Source organism: Panthera onca, chromosome A1, assembly GCF_046562875.1.
Source record: "Panthera onca isolate mPanOnc1 chromosome A1, mPanOnc1 haplotype 2, whole genome shotgun sequence".
Lineage (NCBI taxonomy): Eukaryota > Metazoa > Chordata > Mammalia > Carnivora > Felidae > Panthera > Panthera onca.
In genome coordinates this window covers 160,713,035-160,725,713 of record NC_138339.1, presented here as the reverse complement: position 1 = coordinate 160,725,713, position 12,679 = coordinate 160,713,035, and the positions used below count along the sequence as shown (strand labels likewise).

Below are 12,679 nucleotides of genomic sequence, written 5' to 3'. Positions count from 1 at the left end.
TATCCGTCGTGATCCCTTCAATTTACTGCCGAAGGCCTGGTGTCAGCTGAGTGTGGAGAGATGACAAGAGAATTGAATTGGGAACCCTGTTGGCTACGTTTTAACCAAGCAAATCAGGGCAAATGTTCCAAGTGGTCCTGCACTCTTTTCTCACCTCCAAATGTGCATGGTACCTCCCGCCCCCCCCCCCCGGAGGCATGTGATCCTGTACACAGGGGTGCATGGGAGACGTCAGATCCCTATTCCCTCCCTGGGGGGAGCCCCCCACTTCGACCAACAGCTTCTCAGCCGGCACCAACAGCACTCAGCATGATGAATCAGGCCCTCGGGGACAGCAACCCACCCCAGCTTGGGCAGGAAACTGTGGGTGTTTATGGAGTCGGTCTTCCGTTTCAGTTTCAGAACCCGCCACCCCGAGTCTCTGCTCTTCCCTTCCTTGGAGTCAGTGGATGACCCCAGGGCTGGATTCCCGGATTTGGGATTGGGGAAACAATGCCTCGGGACCCTTCTAGGGCTGCTGGGCAAACCACGGTCATAGAAAGACTATTTGTTCGGCATAAACGTCTGCACACAAGTTAGGGGGTGAGGTGGGAACCTGACTGAGAACATTTGAAAACTGCCTTCCCAGCTTAAAGAAAGTGAAACAAAATACCCAAAGCGGCAATGATCTAACTAGCAATACAGGCTGCTATTGTAGCTCACAAACCTGCTTCTTCCTAGATTTCAACATAGAATCTCATCTAATTTGACACCAATGCCTTCTTCCATCAGCTCGTTTTCTGTTTATCATAAAAACTATCCAAAAACTTCAAAACAAATTTAAAGAATTTTGTAGAAATGGAAAAGAAGCCAATACAAAATTCCAAAAATGGTAGATTTCTAATACATATATTTTTTAATTTTTAAAAATGTTTTATTTATTTGGGGGGGGAGGGGCAGAGAGAGAGGGAGACACAGAATCCGAAGCAGGCTCCAGGCTCTGAACTGTCAGCACAGAGCCTGACGCGAGGCTTGAACCCACGAATCCTGAGATCACGACCCGAACCGAAGTTGGACGCTTAACGACTGAGCCACCCAGGTCCCCTTAGATCCTGTCCCCTGTACCATCAGTCCATCTTCCCGATGGCCCACCCAGCCTTTGCATCATCTGCTGTCACCACCCCTGAGTCACACACTCTAGGGGAAACCTGAAGTTAGGTCCTGCCCACGAATGCCGGAACTGGTCTGGGGTCAGCCCCACAGCATCCTCCTTGGTGCTATCTCCCAGTGCGTCCATTCTGTCTATCCCTAGCTCAGCTTCATCCAAATCTGGGTGATTCCATAGGCAGATCCCCAGAGTGTGGGTCATCTGTTCTGTCCTGACCCTGGTTTAAGCATCTCTCAGACACCCGTGTCTGTCTTGTGATGAACAAGGGTCTTTACATTTCTGTCCCCAGAACAGACTGCAACTTCCTTGGGGACAAGCACGTTGACACATTGTTCCCTGGTGTATTCGTCTGCCCGGACGGCTGTGCCCAGTGCCACATTCTGGATGGCTTAAACAACACACAGTTATCTCTTCACAGTCCCGGAGGTCCGAGGTCAAGGCCAGCCGGGCTCTGCCAGGCATGGCTGGTGCTGCTGTTCCCAGGAGAACCCGTGCCCGGCCGTCCTGTCCCTTGCCAGCAGCATTGCGCCATTTGGCTACAAGTCGAGAGCAGAGATGTGACCCCTTCCTTTCCTCTGTGTAACAGACCAGCTTGTCTGTGCCTCACCTCCTGACTGACCTCAAGTCTGGGACCTCATCCTGGAGGATGTGCGTCTGTGGGGAGAACTCTGAAGGGTTTCGAGGACAGAGAGAGGAGGGGGAGAGGCCAGCACTGCCATGGGGGGCCTCAGGCAGTGAAGTCCCAGTCAGGTCCCAGCCTCTCCCCTCCCCTCTGTCTCTGGCCCTGGCGGAGATGCCCCTTTCCTCCCTGGGCCCACGGTTTCTCTGGGGTCCTCCTAAGCTGGGCAGCCTCTCCTGCTCTCTGCTAAGACATGGGTCCTTAGCATCTGGCTGTTCCCTATTCAGTCCTGAGAACCCGCTCTCAGGGATGGTTTTCTTCAGGCCAGGCCTGTGGTTCTTGAAGTTCCCAAGTTCTCCAGCCCCAGCCCCACCCATGGTCAGGAACTCTGGGTGGGGCCCAGGCCTCCAGGTGAGTCTGAGCAGCTCAGGCTTGGGACCCCTACTCCTGGGAGCCCTGGGGCTAATCTCCCCAGCCTCCTTGGCCTCCACCCACCAGGCCCGGAGGCTCGCGGACCACCGCAGGAATCCTCTGCCCCTGTGCAAAAACGGGGCGGTGTTTGCTCAGAAGGGTGTTCCCTGGGCCGCACGGTTCCAGCTTGTGTGCAGAGTAACGAGGACTGAGGGGCCTGGAGCTCACAGGACATCTGAGCCCTTCTGTCTGCATTCCTGCCTCTTTTGCACGGGGTCCCCAGCAAAGCTCCTCCAGGAGGCCTAGCCTGGCCACCCGGACAGCAGCGTCCCGGCGGGGAAACTCACACTCACATGGCACACACCTTAAGAGAAAGGTCCTCCCTCCCACCCGGGCCTCAGGCTTCCGAGGTCAAGCTTCGCCTCCATGTTTGGAAATGCACGCAAGAGACTTAACTACTCCGTCTGCTAAGGGGGCTTCTGGAAAGTTGTGGGTTTGGGTCTTTGCTGGGTTTTGTGTTGCCCTTGCTCTTTGACCTTTGAGCTCCCCCCAAACCTGTGCAATTTTCTCTTCATCCTTCCCCTTGTCTGACATGCAGGCTTAGCTTTTGCTTTTAACAGCTCAACTTCCTCTTGTGAAACAGTGACCTTCCCTGTGCCCAGAGAACAAGGAACTCCAAGTTCATTGCTTTTGATTTTTCAGTAACCGATTGAGTGGATGCTGAATGTTTCTAAGACACTGTACGTGAAAGTCTTTTCCACACGGTGCTATCCCGTCCGCGATTACCTCTTTGGTCTCCCAGGGGACGGCTTTTTGTTCTAATTCTCTGCGAAAGAGCTACTTTTCCTGGGGCGCCGGGGTGGCTCAGACGGTTGAACGTCCAACTCTTGGTTTGGGCTCAGGTCATGATCTCCTCGTTCTTGAGATTGAGCCCCACGTTGGGCTCTGTGCTGACAGCCTGCTTGAGATTCTCTCCCCCCACTCTGCCCCTTCCCCACTCATGCTCTCTCCCTCCCTCTCTCTCTCTCAAAATAAATAAAAACATTAAAAAATAACTACTTTTCCTGGCCTTTAATGGCTATGCCCACCTTGTGAACTACCCCCTTCTCCTCTTGTACGTTTCTCGTTTTCTTCTTCCTCACTGAGTCTCAGCTGGAATTTTGAGCCATGATGGGCAAGCTTCTGAGCAAGGGGCTTCCTCCCTTGTGTGGCTAAAACTCCTTCATTCTCCACAAGACTCGTGGTCACTAGCTGTTCCACTTCCTCCAGAAAGCCTGCCCTCCACGTGCCCCGAAACTGCTCTCACCCACATCACCGGACACCCACCTCACAGTCACTTCGGCCACTCAATACATTTGTGGCCTTTGACCCTGTTTCTGGCTTCTCTCTTGACAATCTGTAGCTTTCCTGACCATGTATGCCTTGGCCTCCCCAGGGCTCTCTCCTCATCATGTGGGTTTGCTTTTTATTTTAATTTAATTTTATTTTTTCATTTTTTTTTTTTTTTGAGAGAGAGAGAGAGAGAGAGAAAGAGACAGAGTGCAAGCAGGGGAGGGGAAGAGAGAGAGGGAGACACAGAATCCAAAGCAGGCTCCAGGCTCAGAGCTGTCAGCACAGAGCCCGACGCGGGGCTCGAACTCACAAACCACGAGATCATGACCTGAGCCACCCAGGCACCCCTACGCACCATACAGTCGATAAGTGTCCCGTAAGTCTTTATCTGTGCACTGAAACTCCGTTACGTACAATATTCTCTACCTTTCCTTGGAATGGAACATTGGCCCCTCTGGAATCAAACCTAAATCCTGCCAAGAGTAGACTTGTAAAAACAGACCTTCTTAAAGACTAGAATTTCTGAAGATCTGAAAAAAAAAAAAACTAAATAAACAATGAGCATAATGCCTGCTGAAAAAGAAGGTGACCCTCATCTCAGGACGTTAAGCCAGAGCTGCGACTGGTGCCCGTAAGCCACCACTTGGTCTAATCCAAGGGTTTCATGGTTCTGGTAAATTTCTCGAATTGCATCCCTGTGAGGTTTGGACCTTCCGGGGAAGAGACCATCACGACCCACACATGGGCAGACATGGGGCAGCAGACAGCTGTCTTCAGGGGGCAGCATGGAGGGGGTGTTGCCAACCCCAGGATTGCCCTTCTTGATTCATATCGTTGGGGGAAACGCTTTCCCTCTACTGGTGCAGACCCAGTGGCGGGGGCCCAGACACTTAACAACAGACAGGAGAAAAGAGGGCAAGTTTAGTCACGCACACGTGAGCTCTCTCACTGCCCCTGAGCAGTGAGAGAGCAGGGTCCGTGTGCCAACCATAGGGTGAGGGGGGCAGACAGGGCTGCTGTGGGGAGACATTGAATTCTTAGGGGGAGATGGGAGGGGTGGCCGCTGTGGAAATGTCTGCCAAGGCAACTTCCCATCCTGGGGCCAGCCAGTCTCCTTCCCTGCGGGGGTGAAGCTGCTTTCTCAGACGAAGCTTCTCTCTGAATCTGCTGTATGTTACCTATCTCCAGGCAGAGCTCTTGCCTGCGATGTGACCAGAAGGATCCTTCTTCAGGGCCTCAGTGGAGCCCAGAGCTGAGCTCCCACTCCCGTGGGCATTGCCCAAAGCACCCTGGGTTGTGCTCAACAAGACCCCCAGGCCCTCCAGGGGGCCCACAGTCCAGCATTCCTGGCAGGACACGGGCAAGATTCCCACGCTTCGTTGCACAATGCAGGCGTCATCTTTAAGGAGAAAGATGCGTACTTGCTGGGTCTGTCTGTGTCCCTCCAATGCATGCGGTGAAACCCTAGCACCCAAGGGGATGATGGATTAGGAGGGGGGCATCTGGGAGGAGATTGGGTCATGAGGTAGAGCCCTCCTGAAGGGGGTTAGTACCCCTGGGAGGAGACCCCAAGAGAGCCCCTGCCGCTCCCACCCCAAGAGGGCGCAGTGAGGACACCTCAGCAGACACTAGACCAGCCCGCACCCTGATCTGCCTCCGGCCTGCAGAGCTGCCTAATTTGTAAGCCACCCCGTGTGTGGGACTCTGAGCGGCCTCAACGGACTGAGATAAGACATTTTTTCTAAGACTACCCAAGGGGAATAAATGTATTTTCATTTCCCAGATGCTTCCTGTAGCTTTCGTCTGCAACCAGAGCAGACGCGAATCTGAAGACAGCACTGTCCCCACTGCAATAACCCACCAGAGCCAGGGGGAGCCCCCACGGCACCCAGGATCGGCCAGCTTTGAAGAAAGGCACCTCGCCACTCAAGCTCCGGCGTGAGCGTCTCATCATTTACGGGCACTAACTTGTCCACAGTGTGGCCCTGAAATACATTCAGAAATTAGCTCAGCTCCTTCTCTCCCCCCGCCCCCCCACCTGATTCCATTCTCGGTTTCCCTGGATGCCATGGGCCCTGGTGACTGTTCTGTGGCTGGAGAGCAGAGCCAGGCCACCTCGTCCCAGGCGTTAATCATCCAGAACAGTATCTGAGAGCCAGCCAAGGTGCTCGGGTCTGCGTTTCAAGTCACTTTTTATTCCTTAGAGGAGCCGGTTATTTTTACTGTACCACCGGACACACGCTTCTACAGCAGACCCAGGCTTGATGATTAAGGAACTAATTCATACTTCAAGCCACCTGAGTAAGTATTAGCACGGGTCTCGATAATCTAGCAAAGCCATGAGGGACTCTTTACAAGGCCAAGGTAGTTTTCAGGAAGTATGAACGGGGCTGATCCGAGGTTTTCAGACGAGGGCAATGAACACGGTGCGGGGGGTGCTGACCCTTCTGGACCCCCGTGCTTTTGTCCACTTGGCACATCTCCTACAATGAATGCACATTACTTCTGAAAAGAGAAAAAGCAAATCTAAAGTTAAACTTAATTTGAACCGGGAAAAGCGGGGTGGAAGTTTATGGAAAGGACCAAAGGGAAAGCTGAAAATTCATCGTATGTACTTTTAATTGAAATCGAGTTTTCTGGCATCATTCAAGTATTTACTGGCTTTGGGGGGCAGGGAGAAGGGGAGGGTGTGTGGCTCGTGAAGTGTGTTCAAATGGTGGGATTCGGTCCCGTTCTTACATGACAGGTCTTAACAACTACTCTTTGATGAAGGTGGAACCATTAAAAATAATGGTTGAGGAGACGCAGGGGGAGAGCGGCTCAGTCAGTTAAGGCTCCATCTTCAGCTCAGGTCATGATCTCACGGTTCAAGGGTTTGAGCCCCGTGACCGGCTCTGTTCTGTGTGTGGAGCCAACTTGGGATTCTCTCTTCCACTTTCTCTCTGCCCCTCCCCCACTCACAAGGGCACATTCTTCCTCTCTAAAACAATTTTTTTTTTTTTGAAGAAAATAGATGTTGAACCATATGAAACCAGCACATGAGCTTTGATGACCTAAAAATGGAGATTTCAGGGGCGCCTGGGTGGCTCAGTCGGTTAAGTGTCCGACTTCGGCTCAGGTCATGATCTCACAGTCTGTGGGTTTGACCACTGCATCGGGCTCTGTGCTGACAGCTCAGAGCCTGGAGCCTGCTTTGGATTCTGTGTCTCCCTCTCTCTCTGACCCTCCCCTGTTCATGCTCTGTCTCTGTCTCAAAAATAAATAAACACTAAAAAAATTTTTAAAAATAATAATAATAAACATGTTTCCTTTCAGCTGCATAAATTAAAAATGCTCAGCCTTAGCCTATGCCAACACCCCACCGGAGAAGACAAGGGCCAGCTGCATTTCAGGGGCACTTTCTTTCTTTTTTTTTTTTTTTTTTTTAATGTTTATTTATTTATTCTGAGAGAGAGAGCAGGGGAGGGGCAGAGAGAGAGAGAGGGTGGGAACGTTCCAAACAGGCTCCTCATAGTCAGTGCAGAGGGGGACACGGGACTTGAACTAATGACCCTGGGATCATGACCTTGGCCGAAGGCAAGAGTCAAATGCCCAACTGACTGAGCCCCCCAGGGACCCCTCAAACACGACAAAGCAAAAATAAACAATACATGAGATTCCATTATCCAGAAATAAACCAGTGTTACTTAGTGTAGTGGAAAGATCTTTCCAGATATTTCCCGACTCTGCCCTCAAATACGTCCGTTCCCAGGAAGCCTTACAGGTGGCATCACAGGAAGGGGTGCTGGGGTCTGAGTGTGGTGTACCAGGCCCTTCACACGCCGGTCACGTTGCTTCTGGATCCCCACCCTTGACGAATATCCCCTTGCGAGTTTCTTTCTGAGTCTGTGGGACTAAGTCCTTGAGGTAAATTCCCAGAAGTGCGATTGCCTAACCCCTGCCCCAATTTCATTGTTCTCTACAAAATTGCAAAACCCATACATACTTGGTTTTTTTTTTTTCTTTCAATCAAATAGTGCATAAGAATGCAAAGTAAAGGGGCCCCTGGGGGGCTCAGTCAGTTAAGTGTCTGAGTCTTGGTTTCAGCTCAGGTCAGGATCTCACAGTTGTTTGAGTTCCAACCTGGCAGCGGGCTCTGTGCTGACAGAGCAGAGCCTGCTTGGGATTCTCTCTCTCCTTCTCTCTCTGCCCCTCCCTCATTCACGTTGTCTCTGTCTCTCTAGGAATAAATATTTAAACTTAAAAAAAAAAAAAAGAATGCAAAGTAAAAATGAAATGGCCCCTGATTCTCAGCCATCCTATACGACTCCTGGGGGTGGTTGCTGTAAATAGTTAAGAAGGACTTTAATGAAGCAAGTTAGGGTTTAAATCTCTGTTCTCTCTCTTAATAAATATTCAACCAGGGAAAGGCTCTTAGTCTGTTTAATGCTTAATTTCCTCATCTGACAATGAAGTTAGTATCTGCTCACCTCCTCTCAGGGAGTTTTAGGACACTTAAATAAAATATATGTGAAATGGAACATTCACCAAAATGTATCTGTACACAGATCACGATGGAAATATCCATAATTGTCAAAAATCTGAAATCATTCATGACAGACCTTCCAGGTAGAAGACAAGTAGAAAACAAACAGCAAAAGGAGAGGTAGAAAACGCAACGAAAAGCAAGAAAAAATGACCTGTGGTACTGACCCATTGGTACAGCTGCTACGACCTCCTTTTTCTTAAGGACTAACATACTTTTACTAGCTGGCTGAGCTGGGTGAGCCCAGGCAGTTATGGGGATATAGTAACCAGAGTGGCCCAATCATACTCAGACCCCAGCTCTGCCACTGGCTGGCGCTTGGGTGTCGTTTTCTTCCACAGGAACATGGCATTTCCCCCGCAAAAAAAAAAGATCCATTAGAGTCCTAACCCCTAGTGACTCAGATGTGACCTTATGTGGAATGGGGTCATTGTGATTCAGTTTGTGAGTCTGAGACGAGGTCACAATGGGGTGGCCTGGGCTCCTAACCCGCTGTGACTGGTGTCCTTAGAAGAACGGGGCCATCTGATGACTCAAACATGCAAGAAGGATGATGTGACAACGGAGGTGATGGAGGTGAGGCAGCTGCCAGCTGAGGGTCGCCGAGGGACACCAAGGGTCACCCGTAACCACCTGAAGCTGGGAAGAGGCAAAGAAGGATGTCCCCACAGCTTTCAGAGAGAGCACGTGTCTGTGGACACCTTGATCTTGGACTCTGAATGAACCATTAGATACAGGTCTCTGTTGTTTGAAGTCGCCACTTTGTGCACATTGTTACGGCAGTCCTGGGGAACTAACGCTCATCTGCCTAGAAAAATCCGTGGCAGAAGGTGGCGGACTCCCACTAGTACAGCTGGAACCCTTGTGTTCCACATGAAACATCAGTAGACTCTGAAAGGTTAGGAAGAAAAGGCATACTGCCAGCACAGCCACTTGGGACACGCACACACACACACACACACACACACGAAAAAGCCACCTAAATATGCAGCCACCGTATGACTTGAATGCACTTCTGGGCACTTACCCCAGAGAAATGACATCTGCACGTGGATGTTCATATCAGGTCAGTCCCAACAGCCAACGACTAAAAACAATGCAATTGTGCTTGACTGAGTGAATGAACACACCAGTTCCAATGCATCCACACCGCGGAAAACCACTCAGAAATATAAAGAACCAATGGGCAACAACCTGGATGAATCTCCAGGGAATTAACCTGGGTGAAAAAAGCCAATCCCAAAAGGTTACGTACTGTAGACTTCACTGATACCATGTTCTTGATGTGACACAATCATAGGGACGGAGAACAGATCTGTGGCCACCAGGGGTTCAGGAGGGCTGGGTGGGAAGCAGGTGGTGTATCTGTACAAGGGCGATGATGTCATCCTTGTGGTGATGGAACTGTCCTATATTTGACCGCATCCGTGGTGGTTTCCTGGTTGTGATGTACCGTAGTCTCATAAGATGTCCTCACTGGGGGAAAACTGGGTAGGCTATATGGGATTTCTCTGTGTTAGTTCTTTCAACTATGTGTGAATCTACAAACATCTCAAAGTAAAAAGCTTAAAAAAAATCGCCGTGAGGAGGAAAGAAAACAGTAGATGTAGCACCCTCGGTACGATTCGGGGCAGGTAGCAGGGAGCCACAGGGCTGAGACTGGAGTGCCCCTGGGCACACCGGACCGCTGCTCACCCCGTAGGGCCATCGGGTGTCGGCTCCCACAGAATCCGGGAGACTCGCGTTCTCCCCGTCTCTCTGCCCTGCCATTCACAACGCGTTGGTTCACGTTCAGGCCACATGTGCACAGGCTCCCAAGGCTTCTCCAGCTGTAGGTGTCCTGTATGGGCTGGCCTACGCTCACCCGCGTCCCTCTGAGAGCAGAGAACCTATTCCCGGAAGCCTCGCTCACAGCTTCGTCGCCAGGATTGCTTCACTTACAAAATCAGCTAGCGGGATGGAACCACTGTGCTTAGGTCACATCAGCCTGGATTAACCTCCGGACCAGGGACGGAGCCAAGCTTCCTGATTCAAGTGCAGAATCACGTCTATGCCGGCCAGAGAGGAGGAGGTGGGAGGCTTGGCAACAGTGCCCCTCTCCTGCCTTGCCTCGCCCTCCCACGGCCAGCCACCAGGCACCCTGCCTGGGTTTGTACACTGGTCCGGGCAGGAGCTGGGTTCTGCCCAGGTTCCCACCCCCTGCACACCGCAAGTGCCCCGTGCTTATAAACAATACATATTTGCAGAGATGACACATTCATTCTGCCTCCTGAGCGTCTAATTAAACGTACACCCATTAACTGTATCACGATGGCTCAGGTTAGAAACTTAACGAGTCCCCAAACCTGCAACCCACTTAGTTTCTGCAGAAGCTGTAAATCCTTCCTGCTCTGTGAGCTTCTAAATTGGATTTGTGCCTTCCGCTTTTTGAGTCGAACGCGACCTGTGTTGTTATACTCTGTGCTTTCTCTGTTTCCCTGTGATTTAAGCCCACGTGGATTGCTGTATCCTCACGATCCACGTTCTCTAACTGTTCTCCACCTCTCCTACGGGAGGGCAAGAAAACGCAGGTGTTCCAACTTCTGCCTAGTGACTCACGTGGCCCACCAAGTAAGCCAGCGATTTTCCGCCACAAACTTTGCGTCACTTTTTGTTTCTCCCCAAGTAAAGCTGTTGACTAAGTCGACTATTAGTTTGAATTTGAAAGTACCATATCCCCTAAGCAGAGGCTAGCCTGGCTTCTCTGTCTCTGTCTCTCTTTTTGTTTTTACTTGTCCCTGAATCACCGGGGAGAAATGGTTCTAACCCATAAAATGGTTATGTTGCAAACCAAACAGAGGTTCCCATATTCTCCTTAAGATTCTTCACTGGATTTCCATGCTTCCTGGATTGGACTTAAATTTCTGGATCTCATTCTCAAAGCCACCCACCGTTTTGCCCATATCTGCCTCAGACTCTCGCAGATCTATCGAGTTCTGGTTTCCCTGCCTATCTTCCCTGTAACACAGAATATAAATGTGAGATGTTAGACGTCAGCTCCTAGCAAGGCCTAAAGACATTATCCTGGCCAAGAAGAAAAGATTTAGCAGAAATAATGGTGCATCAAGAATCCAGAATGGTTTATGTCTCCTGAGTTCATTGCCAGTTTATCTTCAGGAGAGGTTCTGCTTGTGTCAAGTTTGAAGCATCAGGACTTAAAGACAAGACGTGCTGGTAACAGCAGTTAGTTCTGGGCTGATTTGCAGGGTTTACAGAACCGATTGTCATCCTCAGGCACTCACACTGAGGACATTTCAAAACTGTCATCCCAGAGACAGTAGAGGGCACTCTGGGTAAATACTAAAGTAAAGAAAAAGCAAACATCCCAGAATGGAATGTGACCCGGAGTGCTGGGTACAGTGCGCGATAAGGCTCGCCGTCAAACTCCTCTTGCTAAAAGCTAACCTGGTCTTTTCTGATGGATTATGTTCTCAGTATCCTGGAGCTCTGCTGTCCCAGGAAGCTGCTAGCCACATGCGCATATCTGAGTGGGTTCACATTTAAAATTCATCTCCTCTGTTTGGGTGGCTCCCTCGGAAAAGGGCCCCACTTCAGCTCAGGTCACGATGTCACGGTTCGAGAGTTCGAGCCCCATGTCGGGCTCTGTGCTGACAGCTCGGAGCCTGGAGCCTGCTTCGGATTCTGGGTCTCCCTCTCTCTCTGTACCTCTCTGCTTTCTCTCTCTCTCTCTCAAAAATAAATAAACATTAAAAAAAATTATTAAAAAAATTCAGCCCTTCACTTGCACTGGTCACATTTCTTATCCTCAATAGTCACGTGTGGCTAGTGGCTACCATGTTGGACAGCACAGACCTGGAAATATTTCTATCGTCATAAGAAAGTTCTAGACAGCGCTGTTGAAATCTCAGTTCTCATATTTGTTACAATTGAATATGTAATCAGAGTATGCCACCCCCAAATATGCCACTTTGCCATAAAGGTTATATTGAGCCAAAGGAACTAAGAACCAGCAGACACGGGGCGCCTGGGGGGCTCAGTCAGTTCGACTCTTCATCTTGGCTCAAGTCATGATCTCGAAGTTTGTGGGTTCGAGCCCTGCATCGGGCTCTGTGCTGACAGCATGGAGCCCGCTTGGGCTTCTCTGTCTCCCTCTCTCTGCCCTTCCCCTGCTCGTTTTCTCTCTGTCTCTCAAAATAAGTAAACTTGAGAAAAAAAAAAAAAAGAAAGAAACAGTAGACACGGGAAGCCCTGCCATCTCCTTCCACGTAAGACCAGGAAGTGAATCTGCCTTGGGAAGGGGTGCCCCTGTCTCAAACCAGGAAGGGAGGACCGCCTTTATCACCAGAGATGGCAGTGGTCCCAGGATGCCTCTGCATAAACCGTCTCACTGAATAACCCTCAGCTTCCATTAGTATCCCCGTATAGTTCCTTTCCCACAGCGTCTGCTCCTGGATGCCCAAACCCCATTTCCTTGGTCTGGTCACTTCTCCATGACTTAACTGTCTTTGTTACAGTGGTATATATGCCCCCACTCCCTAACTGGACCCCTTCTCTGGGTCTCCATCTCTGTGCAGGCCTCCACTCATGGGGAAAAATTAAATTATCAACAAGTGAAATGTGTCTGCCTTTTCTCCTGTTAATCTGT

General features: G+C 50.4%; 1 long non-coding RNA gene across 1 annotated transcript; it reads right to left on the bottom strand.

The window, feature by feature from the left end:
- Nucleotides 1–5,684: 5,684 nt before the first annotated feature.
- LOC132681834 (uncharacterized) lies at nt 5,685–8,580 on the bottom strand. The gene is made up of 2 exons (XR_009611277.3): nt 8,202–8,580; nt 5,685–6,014 (listed from the first exon to the last, which is right to left on the bottom strand). It is a non-coding gene; the product is annotated as an uncharacterized LOC132681834 (long non-coding RNA).
- Nucleotides 8,581–12,679: the final 4,099 nt, after the last annotated feature.